The sequence below is a fragment of the Eucalyptus grandis genome, chromosome 3 (assembly GCF_016545825.1).
Source record: "Eucalyptus grandis isolate ANBG69807.140 chromosome 3, ASM1654582v1, whole genome shotgun sequence".
NCBI classification, from domain to species: Eukaryota; Viridiplantae; Streptophyta; class Magnoliopsida; order Myrtales; family Myrtaceae; genus Eucalyptus; species Eucalyptus grandis.
Window position 1 is genome coordinate 55,104,127 of NC_052614.1, and position 9,726 is coordinate 55,113,852.

Genomic DNA, 9,726 nt, shown 5'->3' on the forward strand with positions numbered 1-9,726 from the left:
TGCGGTAGTAAGCTTTTCCTTAAGCTCTTGAAAACTTGCACTTGTCTGTCCAAACAAATTTCTCTTCTTTCTTCAAGAGTTTTGTCAGAGGAGATGCTAATGATGAGAACCCTTCAACAAACCATCTGTAATAACCTGCCAAACCTAGAAAACTTCTAATTTCTGTCACGTAGTCGGTCTTGGCCAATTGATCATGGCTTCAATCTTGCTCGGGTCCACAGAAATTCCTTTGCCTGAGATCACATGTCCTAAAAACGCAACACGAGTTAACCAAAACTTGCACTTACTAACCTTAGCGTACAACTGATGAACTCTCAGTGTTTGCAGCATTAATCTCAGATGACTCTCATGCTCCTCTTCACTTTTTGAATATACAAGGATATCATTGATGAACACGATTACAAATTGATCTAGATATTCCTTGAATACTTGGTTCATCAAATCCATGAAGGCAACTGGTGCATTCGTCAACCCGAATGGCATCATTGTGAACTCGTAATGACCATATCGAGTATGAAATGCTGACTTAGGAATGTCCTCCTTCCTAATTCTTAGTTGATGATATCCCATCTTAAGTTGATCTTCGAGAATATTGACACTCTTTGCATTTGATCGAACAGGTCATCGATCCTCAAGAGTGGATACTTATTATTGATTGTTACCCGGTTGAGTTGTCGATAGTCGATGCATAGACGCAACGAACCATCTTTCTTCTTTACAAAAAGAACTGGTGCTCCCCAAGGTGATGCATTGGGATGAATAAATCCTTTATCCAATAACTCTTGTATCTGCACTTTCAGTTCCTTCCACTCAGATAATGCCATTTGGTAAGGAGCCTTAGAGATTGGCTCTGTCCTTGGTGCTAGTTTGATCACGAACTAAATTTTTCTCTCTTGCAGTAATCCCGTCAATTCCTTTGGAAAGACATCTGGAAACTCTTATACCACAACAATGTCTTTCATCTTTAGTTCCTCAACTGTCGTATCCAAAGCAGCAATGACTTTATCCTTCAATGGTGTAGATATGCAAATTGCTGATTCCAATAATATAGGACTTAATCCTAACATCTTAACATACTGCTCGGCAATAAAGGAATGGGTTGCACAAGGGTCAAATAAAGCGTAAGCAGGATGGTCATTCAGTGAAACCATACCTGTGATCACGTTAGGCGCAGCTTCTACCTGACCTTGGGTAATAGCATACACCGTGCCTTGAACTAGGGGTCTCAGTTGTCCTCCCTGCGGCATGTTCTGAGGGGCATACCCTCTTATCTATCCTATTGGTGGTGGTGGTAACTAAGGTTGTCCTCTCGGCTTTCTAGGACAATTTCTGGCTATGTGGCCCTGCTGACCACATTCAAAACATGCACCCGTCTTACCTGGGCATGGGGCTGACCCGTGTCGCCTTGCACAAAAGCGACATGCCTCACTCCTACTAGGCATTGGCCTACCAAATCCACTTCTCTTGTTAGGCGGAATATGAGATTTACCTCCAGGCATGGGCCTCTTTCCCTGGCGAATATTCTCTCGATGAGAGCTGAACCTCGATCCAGATGAGGTAGCTCTTTCATTTTGTTCCTTCTCAATCTTCTAGGTTCTCTCGTAAATGTCATTGTAAGTTTTCAGATCTAGCGAGACTAGTATGTTTCTCAAGTCCGGCCTAAATCCATCCCTAAACCTTCTAACTCAACTCACTGGATTCACAATCAGTTCTGGAGCGTACTGCGAAAGTTTAACGAACTTCTGCCATCTTTGTGACATCCTAAAATTCGAGCCCTCTAAAGGATGAATGAATGTGAATTTCGTCAATGCATTATTGGTTGATCTCACTTGGAATTGATCACTCCTGAGATATTGACCTTGAGAGGAAAGGCTAATGAGGACTGAACTCTTATGACTAAAGGACTCAACCTGAGAAAATGACTTGATCGTGAGACTTGCGTGAGGACAATCCTGTAGATAGGAAGGCCGATTCTAAAGACAACTAGAAGTCGATTTGCGAACAGAAACATAATGGAACGACGGGTGATTTCGTTTACTATTATCGAACCTGCGAACGATCTTATGTTGATCCTTAGTGATCGTGTACTTTGAAATAATAATCTATCCTCTGTAATTTCATGTAGTCAGGGATGTCCATGCGTCGAGATGTCTTAAACGTGATTTAACACAAGTCGGTTACGTGTGAATCCTCGGAGCCACCCGTCAGGCTGAACTATACCTGAAATGGCATTGGGCGAAATTGACATGGCATGAGAACTAAAGATTGGGCTTCGAATTATTAGGAACGTCTAGGACGGACTTTGGATGAAACTACTTCAATAGTCGACAGAGCCAGTTAAGCCGAGCAATTGGAAAAGGGATTATTGGACCGAGGAAGTGAGCATGAGAGAACGTGGGCCGGGCCAAGCTAGTGTGGGCCCTAGGCCTAAGGTGGGACAGCCACCATAGTGGGCCTAAGACAAGTAAATGAACCCATTGGGCCTACATCAACTATTCATCTTTCAAAGCCCATGGTCCAACTTTGAGCCCAATCAAGCCCAATCAATTTCCAAGCCCACTCCTATTCATGTCCAAGCCCATATCTTAGGCCCATCCACCATTTTCTGCCCAAGGACAGAATGAGAATTGTGAAAGGTGAAATGACGAAATTATCCCTAGTTGTAGGGAGAAAAGGCTAGAAAAGAGAGAGAAGATGAGGTCATCATGGCATGGGGAATTAAAGCAAGCATTGAATGGCCTTGATAGCTCTCACTTCACCCTCTCTCTCTCCTCCCTGAGCTCTCCCTCGACCAGACCCTCTCTCCTCATTTTCTTCTTCCTTCAGTTCCTACTCCAATTGACCCTTTGGCCAAGCTAACGAGCCACCCACTATTGTCTTCAGCACGTCCAAATTGTACGGAAGAGCCTAACCCCGAGCCGAACGGAGCTGCCAGCTGGCCGGGACGCCGGCGTGAAGAAACTGGCCACCGGACTGCTTAGGAGCCCACCTGAGAAGCCTGTTTCGACTTTCCTTCCATTCCTCCACCTAGCCCAACCACCGGCAGGTGCTCCTTAACCCCCAGGTGCCGTCGGTTGCCGGCCATCCCCTCGTCGGAGCTCTGGCCAAGCCCTTCAACTTGTTTTCTTCTCTAGCAGGGCTGTTTTCTAGAATTTCAGAGGGAGTCCGAGCTGTAATTGCTGTGTTAAGCTTGGGACTACCTTGGATCATCGTGGTAGAGGTCCCGGTGCATAGCCACCATCGTCGCCGTGGCGTCGGTGCCTTCGGCCCGCTTAACGGGTGAGTTTAGATTCTAATCCTTTTATTAGAGCCTAAACTTGCTTAAGATTGATTTAATTAGTGTTAGTTCTCATTTAGGTGATTTAATTAAGTTATATTAGTCCTAAGATAGGTGGTTAGATTAATGGCTAAGATTAATTTAGCTTAATTTTACTTTATTAGCTTAATGATGCTTATGTGGTTAATTAAGCATGTTTAGTTTAATGGATTGAATTTCCTTAATTTAATGATTATTTTAATGATTTTTTAATATAATTTATTATTTATTAAATTATGGAAATTCACTGTTCACGCGACACTATTCACGAAACACTGTTCACGCGCACTGTTCACCTGAGAATGAAAAGTGTCTAATTTTATGTGTGTTTAATCCTATGAGGTGATTGGATGTGTTATTGCATAAACATCAGCATGAAATGAATGTTCTTTTTTTTTTTTTAAAAAAGGAAAAACGGTTTGTCCAAGGGACACCGAAATGGATCTCCTTGATGAGAAGATGATTTGAAAGTGTATATGCAAGCGTGTGTGCATTGGCTAAGTGCCCAAAGATAAAAAGAGAGAGGTGGAGGTGTGCTCGTGTGATCGAATTGGAACACCACCCAACGAGAGTCGGAAGCCGGTCGCAGTAGACTTTGGACCGATGTCCCTCTTTAGGATACTATTTGAATGGGAGATCGAGATGTAGCCGTGCCCGACGGGGCGGGACAAAGCCCGATTTTCATTAGTAGCCCGGCGGGAGTCGGATGATTGCTGACTGGAAAGTTAGCCATGGCCAAGAGGTCACTAATAACTGGGAAGTTGATTAAATCGCTGACGGGGGAGTTGACCGTGGCCAATGGGCCGTAAGAACTGGAAACGCATGAGGGTTGTGATGGTCGGGCCTTATTATGAGGTAAAATTGTGTGGCACGATATGCGATGTGTCATAACGACTTTACCTTATAATCGAGACCCATGCGACCGATTTATGCATGATAGGTAGCACACTAGAGTGCAAGAGCATGTGTGAATCATGGCATTATTGTTTATGGCATGCACGAATGAACCGATAACGTGCAGGGTGTGGTAATGGCTGGGTGAGATCACTTGTGACGTGACTCGTGTGTGATTGATGAACTGCATCATCTAATGGCCATGTGCTTTGTATGTATCATGCTGAGTGATATTGTGCAGGGTATGGCATACCAGCTAAGATTGTATGCAAATCGATTGTTGGTTGTTGCTTGTTGTGGGGTGGTTCTAAAGGGATACCTTGAGTTAAGTTGGAGTCCTAACCGGGGGCTTAGGGGAGGACTCACTGAGATTTATATCCCAATGGTTATTGTATAACCATTTTTAGGTCCCTAGTATAAAGAACCAGGAGCTTGAAGTAGAAAGGTCAGGAGCATAGGTGGCTCAGTAGTTCTTTTTGGAGATAGATCTCCTGTACTTGGACCCCTGTGGCTGTGTGAGATATGAGATGTGGTGTTCCAATTGATTGAGTATTATTACTACATATGGTTAAGTATATGAACTGTGTTGACATGTAGGGAGGAACTAAGACGAGGTGAGTCTCTGTGTTGTGTGGTTAGGACGACCCTAGGTATATTTCCTTTCTAATCGGGGTTTAGGGGGTTAACTTATTGAGACATTATCTCACCCCATCGTGGGCTCAATTCTTTTCATGTCCGTAGATGGTGGTCCCTCTAGTACATTTTGGGAAGCCGAGGGGGTATACTTAGCAAAGTAGTGATGTCCCTGTCCCCAGAAGTCCCTAGCTCCATGAGCTTATAGTGACCACTATCTTGGTCGATGACGGCCGACCACAGTTGGTACCTCATCGATTTAGGGCGTGGTTTCGCCATGGGATCAATGGGATCAAGGAAGGTCCTTACAGGGTTCCGATATCCTTGCCGTTGCGGTCAACGATGTGGTAGGTGAGGGGGTAGCTGATCACTCTGATGGTGTTATGGAAGACCCAGATCCCCCGGAGGTCTCAAATGTCTCAGCTGAGGAGTCCTGTGCCTAGTTAGCTAGGTGGCTCTTCTTTTTGGAGTAGACCTTTGTTTATAGTCAAGTGTTATATATAAACTCAGCTTGTTTATGAAAGGTGTTTTGTGAAAATGGTATCCTGCTTTTCTATCACATATTTGTGTTGTCTGGGGATTTATTTATAGGCTTCCATATGTGCAATAAAATGAAAGGGACGGCGATACGTCCTAGGACGTCACAATTTTATCGACCACTGAGGGATGTGCATGCGCTCAAGGTTCGAGTCGTGACATAAGTTCTGAGTGGTGCATGTTTAGGTTGCCTTTGAGTGAATTCTCGTCCTAATCGGGGTTTAAGGTGTTGACTCTCTGAGATTTATTCTCACCCTGTCATGGTTTACAAGTTTTCAAGTCCTTAGCTTGGAGATATCGGAGGATGTCATGGAGGATCCCAAGCCAAAATCGAAGGGATCCGGAGTATAGGTTGTCTGATAGTTCTTTTGGGGCAGACCTTTAAAGTACAAACTTGTATGACTGACTTGGCTTGTATTTAAAGTGTGTTTTATGAAAACGGGTTGTCCTGCTTTTCTATCCTATGTTTGTTGTTGTTTGGGTATATGTTTAAATTTCGCTTCCGCATGTGCTAAAAAAGAAAAGGGTCTAATTTAGTCGAACTAAGTAAGTAATCTAACTAACCTAACTAATTTGATCTAATAAGCTAGCTACATAAACTTATTAAACTAACTAAATCACCTAAGTAACCATTCTAACTAAATTAGGCTTGGAACTAACTACTCTAACCACCTAGTCACACTAACTAAGGATTACACTAATCCCTAATTAGCCTAACTAATCCACCCTAAGCATAATTAGCCTCCTAATTAGAGTTTAGGAGGTCAACTAACCAGTTTAGCGCAAAAATCGGTTCTCGACAATGGCGACGCGATGGCGAGCAAGACTCGGGTCTACGGTGACGCTAAGGGAGGTTTGAAAGGGCCTGGAAAGGCCAAGCAAGCCTCGGCCCACAGCTAAGATTTGCTTCTAGTTTGGGCCGATTTAAGAGCTGTTGGAGGTTAAGCTGGACCGGGAGGAGGCTGGTTGGCGTGAGGATGAGCAACCAGGCGAGTAAGTGACAACGAACGGTAGCCTGGTCGAGCGGAGCTATGACATGGGTGGGCTTGGACCCACGGGTGGTTGAGTGGCGCAAGAAGCGAGGACGGGTGGAGGGGAACACGGGTTGGAGCCGGGGCTAGCGTTGGTCTTGGTGGCTACATTTGGGCTGGTTTGGTGCTGGCTCTAGCTGGTGCAAGCTGGTTCTGGTTAAGGGAGCTTGCAACAAGGAAAGGGAGTAGAAAAGGATGAAGAAGAATAAGAAAGGAGGAAGAAAAAATGATATGCGAGGAAGGGAGCTGGTTGACCAAGCTAGGGGAGAGAGGGGAACCAAGGGGGGACAAAGGTCTCCAAAGTCTTGGCATGCACCAATGGCCTTCCACCTCCAATATCAACACACTTGAGTGTCTCAACCCCAAAGTCTTCAGCCCTTGGCTATTAAGGCTTCTTCTACAAGCGATTTGCCTCACAAATCCACACCAAAGGGCTTCAATTTGGTGCCCAAAATTCAGCAGCCCCTCTAGCCTACGAATTTTGCACCCATTCAACTCAATTCCTCTTTAAACAACTTCAATTCAATGGCCACACATGCCATGGTTACAGCCCACACAACTTCCTTGCATTTCCCTCGCCAAATAGTTCACTTTGGAGGCCAAAAATCCACCCAAAAATGGCCATCCGAATTTCCACCAAATTGAACGGCCAATTTTGATTTTCCGCCGAAATTCCGGGCTAGCCAAAAATTCTTCAAATGATTAGTCGATGTCCCAAAAATAAATCGTGACACACTAGAACTTTCAATTCTCGAAACCAGGTTCAATTTTATGGTTAATTTCAATCGGACGTGATTTTAGTGTTACATAACCTACCAGGTAGCTTTTAGGAATTTTTAGCGCGTTTGACCTATGGTCGATTATTTTCGATTCACATTGTGCATCTTTGACTCATAGCTGACTCTCGGTCGTCGTAAAAATCTCAAGATTTCAAATACGGGCATAGGGTACTGTGACATCCTGAATTTCGATCCCGTCCCGAATATATGAAATGGGCATTTTGTCGGAACGCCTATGGTCCTTTTTCTCCGAGCTGATCACTCACGAGTTAACCAGTCTATTGGGTGAAGCCGTTAAGGGATATAGCCGCGGTAAAATCCTTAAAAGCTACTTGATAGGTCGGATTGGACTAGAATTGTGTTCGGTTGATTTTAACCACGAAATGGAATTCGGTTTCGGAAATCGGATGTTCGAGCATGTCACAATTCATTTATAGGATGTCGTCTTGTCTTTCGGAGAAATTCCATCGAGTTCGAGATTTTTACGGAAAATCATTTCGGACATCGCGGAAATGACCAGCCAATTGCTAGACTTCTCGTGCACGCCAGTTGCTCACCGCCTCCTTCGTGCGATTCCTCCTCCAGCAAAAAGACCAGCCACCTCTGTTTGTTCTCTTTCATCATTGGCGTCGACTCCTTCGTCTCTCTCGCTTCCTGCTCAGTCGTTCCTCACTGCGGAGACCCCAAGTGAAGACTCTACCGAAGTAGCTTCTGACTTTGCTGCTACAGCCCCACTCATAGAGACCTCCATCCTCCTGAGTCAACCAGCAACGCACGCCCAAACGTCTGAATTCCTCCGTTCCTCTCTGCCTCCGCCTGCTCCCTCTCCACGTCGACGCTGTAGCTCCACTTTGGTTTGTCTTCACCAGTGAACGAGGATCCAGCAACAAAGACCGAAGCCCATGATTCCGCGAAGTTCAGTCTCTTCTAGGCCAAGCCAGTGTTCTCCTCGCCAGCGACGCCACCTGGCCAACGTCCACGCCGCCCTAGCTCAGCCGTCTTCGTTGCTTCATTTTCTTTTCCGCATTTAGCTATTAACGAAGTGCACGAAGCCCGTTCGTGCATCCACCAGCCCAGCGTCCCTTACTGCTTCTCTTGTTCGGCTCAAGTGCAGTCAAGCCCAGCTGTCGGCTTTAGCTTCAGCGGCCCATCTCCGTGAAAGCCAGCCCAGCGAATTTCATTGAGTCCATTAAGCTCAGCCCAGTTCAGTTGCAATTTGGCCCAAAGATCTAGTAATTCAGGCCCAGCTTTAAAGCCCATCTTCAGTAAGCCTAACCCAACTTCGGTCCAGCCCAAAATCAAGAACGAATCTCAGTGGGGCTGAGATTTGTTGGGCCAAGTTTAAGGCCCGGTCCAAGCCCGCCGGCATAGTCGAAAGCCCAATTTCAGCCACCATCGCGTCGCCGTCACGGTGAAGCGGTCTTCGCTTTTACCAAGTGAGTAATCTCACAAATCCTTGCGTAGTAGACTAATGATGCTTAAGGATTGATTAGGTTTAATTAAGTGCAATTAGGTGGTTAGATTAGAATAGATTAGTGATTATTAGATAATTGCGAAGCATGTTAGGCAATTGAATCGTGCAATTAGCGCATTGACATGGCTAATATTTATTGAATGCATCTTGGGATTTTTCCCGACCCTTATCGGGCTTCAATTAGGCATTACGGGCTTAAATTGGATTTTTAGTATTTATTTATTAATTTTTGAAATTAATTATTTAATTATTTATTTTTTAGAAATTAGGCAAGGATAGCCGACGATCAAAATTTTGTGCTGATTGTCGTGGTGCAGTCCATTTATTTTATTTGAGCTCTACGTTGTGCTGAATTGAATTAATTGTGCAATTTGAGGAATTATTCCAAAATAGATTGAAATTGAGTGAAATTGAATGATTGATTGGTGGATGACCGAGTGTGGTTATTTAGCATTGATAATGCTTTGATGAGTTGTAAAGTAGAGAAAATCGTGAAGTTGAACTGAGGATAATCTTGGCTGAGATCGATCGGGTAGGAGGTATAGACATACGTTGTTCGGAGATAAGGAAATCCTTTGGTGAAAACGACGCCTTAAAGAACGCACGAGTGCTATCTATTACTTGCATCAGTATAGACATATGTGGTTTGGTGATAAGAAAATCACTTGTGAAAACGACGCCTTAAAGAACGCATGACTGTTGTCTACTGCATGCCTCATTACGGACATACGTGGTTCGGTGATTAAGAATATCACTAGTGAAAACGGTGCCTTAAAGAACGGACGAGTGCTGTCCAGTACATATGTCACTTTGGCAAAAACGACGCCCAATAGCATTTCTGTAGCTTTGTGACTGAGAATGCAAATGAGAGGTTTTATATTGAGAAGTGATTTGACTTGAAAATGGTCTGACTGACATGTAATCGACCAGGTCGATTGATCAATTATTTGATCCGTTGTCGTAATTGACTGATTGAGTGGATGTGACTTTGAATGGTCCGATTGACATGTAATCGACTAGGTCGATTGATCGAGATATCGATCTGTGATGTGATTGCTAGGT